This window comes from Babylonia areolata, chromosome 34 (assembly GCF_041734735.1).
Source record: "Babylonia areolata isolate BAREFJ2019XMU chromosome 34, ASM4173473v1, whole genome shotgun sequence".
Classification (NCBI taxonomy): Eukaryota; Metazoa; Mollusca; class Gastropoda; order Neogastropoda; family Buccinidae; genus Babylonia; species Babylonia areolata.
Genome location: NC_134909.1, coordinates 19569185 through 19574184, shown reverse-complemented (window position 1 = coordinate 19574184; position 5000 = coordinate 19569185). Strand labels below are relative to the sequence as shown.

The 5000-nt window shown below is 41.4% G+C and overlaps 1 protein-coding gene across 2 annotated transcripts in view; it reads left to right on the top strand.

The window, feature by feature from the left end:
* The first annotated feature begins 4120 nt into the window (after nt 1–4120).
* Nucleotides 4121–5000, top strand: part of LOC143277649 (uncharacterized) — a 7531-nt gene continuing 6651 nt past the window's right edge. The window contains exon 1 of one of the 2 annotated variants that reach the window (XM_076582540.1): nt 4121–4279. The gene's annotated coding sequence lies outside the window, so the exon portion shown is untranslated. Of the gene's footprint in view, nt 4280–4576; nt 4729–5000 lie in introns of those variants that run through there. The other variant, XM_076582541.1, reaches the window with a different exon arrangement.

The window sequence follows — 5000 nt, the reverse complement described above, 5'->3', positions numbered from 1 at the left end:
AAAACAATTCAAAAACTAAGTTTAGCTAATCATACATATGTATGTATATGAACACACACACACACACACACACACACACACACACACACGAACACAACACACACACGAACACGAACACAACACACACACACACACACACACACACACACACACACACACACACACGAACACAACACAACACAACACAACACAACACACACACACACACACACACACACACACACACACACGAACACAACACAACACACACACACACACTGACACACACACACACACACACACACACACACACACACACACACACACACACACACACACACACACCTTCACCATCACTGCACTCCACCACCTCCATCATCCACCTCCTCCACCTCTTCATTCACGAAATGAAAAGAAACCACAAAATGAAAACCGATAGTTATTATTCATGAGACCATCAAGTGTATACAACTGCAACCGGTTATTCATACAATTAATAATGATCACGTATTATTAAGACCATCCATATTCCTTTTTCCTGACATTAATTATAACAGCCTCTGCAACGTATTTGGCAAGCAAAATCATAATTAATTTTCATCATTATCAGAGGATAACAGACAATGCACGTCTTGCCAAACTCCACATGGTAAAGACGGGTTTTAGCCCCGATGTCTTCATAAGCTTTACAACTGAAAAAAAAAGAAAAAAAAAAGATAATCATCCTCTCTCACACGCATTCATACACACCGTGCACACACATTATCAGCTGAAACCTGAAACCCTCCAGATCAAACCATCTTTTGTTAGTTTTTAACCTTAAGGTTCTGTTTCAAATCTTCTACTAAAAAAAAAAGAAAAAAAGAAAAAAAAAAAAAAAAAAAGAGAGAGACAGACAGACACACACACACACACACACACACACACACACACACACACACACACACAGAAAGACATAAAAACTTTGACAGACAGACAGAGAGAGGCTGAGACAGAGAGATGCACGCTTTCCGCTTTGATGTTTGAAAACTGAAGACATTGTCCATAACACATAATTTAATTCAAATAATTCAAAGAATGCACATTTGCATATAGATGCAACAGACGTCTTTTTTTTCTTTTTTTTTTTCCAATATAATGTTTATATAATTTACTTCACTCTCTCACTTAACGTCAAGTTAAACGGTTCAGTAGCATTCATGCACTCACAATATATATATATATATATGACTAACCACACAAACACAATATAAACAAGAGAAAACAAACAATTCATGAGTCACACACTCACGCGTATCAAGTGTGATTAACCAGAAAAAAACCCAAACACATTATAAAACAAGAGAGGCAAGGCCTTCAAGACTCACTTGTGATAAATTAAGTCCCCTAGCATTAATTACAGAGTAATTTCCCTTTTCTACTATCTGCACCAAAACGTTTGCAAAATAAATAAAAATTCCATGCTTAGCAAAAGAAGTTCCTGTTTGAACAAAAAATGATAATAATGACTCCTCTTGTTGTTGTGTCAGAATAAGAGGTCAGAGTGCCAAGTTTAGAGAATACAAAAAATATAAATATAACAGTAAATGCAGTTTGCATATAATTAGGCTTCTTTTTTAATTTTTTGTGCCCATCCCAGAGGTGCAATATTGTTTTAAACAAGATGACTGGAAAGAACTGAATTTTTCCTATTTTTATGCCAAATTTGGTGTCAACTGACAAAGTATTTGCAGAGAAAATGTCAATGTTAAAGTTTACCACGGACACACAGACCAACAGACACACACACACACACACACACACACACACACACACACACACACAGACAACCGAACACCGGGTTAAAACATAGACTCACTTTGTTTACACAAGTGAGTCAAAAAAGAAGACTTTATAATGGCCGACAGTACAGGTCATTGCCCAGGAAATGTTACTGTGGGAAAGACAAGCAAGGAAAATAATGAGACACAGAGACAAAGAAAGAGACAGACAGACAGACAGACAGAGAGAGAGACAGAGAGACAGAGACAGACTCAATAGTAACACATGATTTATTCACTTTGGCCCATCATAAAGAGGAATGTGAACAATATATAACCTAGATAGTTAGGTTCAAAATGATTAAATAAGATACAACAATACATACATATCACAGGCCACACACACACAGACAGAGAGAGAGAGAGAGGGAGAGAGAAGGGGGGAGGGAGAGGGACTAGAGAGAGAGAGAGAGAGAGAGAGGGAGAGAAAGAGAGAGGGAGACTGAGAGAGAGGGAGAGACCGACAGACAGAGACACAGAGAGAGAGAGAGAGACAGAGACAGAGAGAGTTAGAGAGAGAGAGAGATAGACAGACAGAGAGTTAGAGAGTTAGAGAGAGAGAGAGACAGACAGACAGACAGACAGACAGAGACAGAGACAGAGAGACAGAGTAAGCATTACGACTTCGACATAATTCGGATCGTATGTATACTTCAACCAGGAAGCTTCTGAAACCAGGAAGTCCCACAAATGAATACACCAAATAATTTCCTGCTTATAGCGACCGTGTGTGGGGGGTGGGGGGGGGGGGGGGGGGGGGGGGCTGGGAGGGGGGGGAGGGTGTAGGGTGTGTGTGTGTGTGTGTGAGGGGTTGGGGGTTGGAGGTAAGAAAGAAATGAAGGAGGAGTAGTTAGGTGGCAGTGGTGTGTGTGTGTGTGTGTGTGTGTGTGTGTGTGTGCGCGCGCGCGCGCGCGTGCACGTGTGCGTGAGTGTGTGTGTGTGTGTGTGTGCGTGTGTGTGTGTGCATATGCTTTCATGTGTGTATGCGCGTATGTGTGTGCGTACTTATATGTGTATGTATGTGTGTATGTGTGCGCGTGTGTCCATATGTGAGCTTGTGTGTAAGTGAGACAGAGAGAGAGGGAGAGAGAGAGAGAGAACTCAGAACTCAAAAGTTTTTATTCAATGATTAAGATTTTAAGCATTGCCTGTTCTTCCAATCTGTCCTTGCTAATCTACATCTATTACAAATAGCACACACATAAATGAAAGGAAAAGGTTTTCATGCAGAAGGGTATACATAATGAAGAAACCCCCCCACCCGGCCCCCCACACACACCCACATCCGTGCACACACATACATGCACGCACTGACGCTCGCGCGCGAGCGCACACACATACATACACACACACGCGCGCACACACACCGACAGCACCCCAGAGAGAGAGAGAGAGAGAGAGAGAGAGAGAGAGAGAGAGAGAGAGTGGGTGTGGGGGGTATACTTCAGCGCGCATATAAAGGCGTGATTTTTTACTTATGTCAGTATGTGTGCATGCCTGTATGTGTGTATGTGTGCGCGCGCGCTCGTGCGTGTGCCAGGGTACGTACTCGTGCATATTTGTGTTCATGCGTCACTGAGTGTGTACACACATAATCATGTTTGTGTTTTCGGGAACACGTGCGAGTACATGCTTGCACCTGTGTCTGCGTTTAATTCAACATGTATACAAAATAAACCAGGCAAGCGTAGGTATTTCCGAGGACTCGCAGATTGTTATTCGGTCAGCGGAATGATTTGTATCCATTCTGTGGCAAGAAAGAGAACTGGTTATAAACTGTGCTTTTCTCGAGTGGTTTTACAATGGGACTTTTTTTTTCTTTCTTTTTTTTTCCACTGGCCCCTCCCAGTCAGTGACCTAAACCGTATCTGAACTGTTTAGAAACGGATTTGTCCTTTGCGACACTGACATGATGGAAGCAAGGCAAGGCAAGGCAAGGCTGAGCAAAGGCAAGGGCAAATGCAAAGGCAAAGGCAAAGGCAAGGCAAGGCAAGGCAGGGCAAGGCAAGGCAAGGCAAGGCAAGAGGCAAGGCAAGGCAAGGCAAGGCAAGGCAAAGGCAAAGGCAAGGCCAAGAGCAAAGCAAGGCAAGGCAAGGCTGAGCAAAGGCAAAGGCAAGGGCAAACGAAAAGGCAAGACAAGGGAATAGTGTTTATTTATAAATAAATGAATAAATAAATATTCTAACCAAAAAATTGTTTTCAATATGTTCTAGCATGCATCACTCAGTTAGCTATATAATGTGAAGCGGCAGAGTAGGAATTCTCAGGGATCGTTGAGAGACCAGGAAGATTTTTTTGTATGGTTTGGCCACTTAGATCCACAGCTGGTCGCGCAGCCAGTAAGTCTTTCTCAGTCTCACTCAGTGAGTCAGTGCTCGGAGCGCGCGCACTGTGCTGGCTTGTCGCGCTTGTTGTCAACATCGCCTTTGAGTTGGAAACTCGAATTCAGTGCGCTGCGAAAAAGGAAACTGGAAAGAGAGGTACTACACAGATTAAACAAGCAAGAAAGGAATATATATATATATATATATATATATATATATATATATATATATATATATATATATATATATATATATATATATATATATATATATATATCAACAACGAAAACAGTTATCATATTGATTTTTGTGTCCGTGTTTAGTGGAGCGGGAAAAGCTTTTAGCGTTTCTCGGAAATTCAGAATTGCTTCTACTTGTGTGTTTGACTGAAAACAGAAGCGGTTGCTGGCGAAAATCAACAACGAAAACAGTTATCATATTGATGAGGTGTGTCAGTGTTTTGTGGGGAAAAGGGTTTGGCGTTTCTAGGAAATTCAGAATTACTTCTGCTTGTGTGTTGGACTGAAAACAGAAGTGGTTGCTGGTAAAGCAGTAACAGTGGAAACATTACGAAAAACTCAGAAGGTGACAGTTTTGCGGCGAAGGTTCGTACTGACAAGTTCAGCTTATGTTTGTTGATATGTCTGAGTGTATTGTATTGTATTGTATTGTATTGTCACAACAGATTTCTCTGCGGTGTGAAATTCGGGCTGCTCTCCCCAGGGAGAGCGCGTCGCTACACTGAGAGCACCACCCTTTTAATTTTTTTTTAAATTTTTTTTTAATGTTTTCTTGCATGCATTTGTTAAAATTTGTTTTCCAATCGAAGTGGATTTTTCTACAGAATTTTGTCAGGAACAGCCGTTTTCTTGCCGTG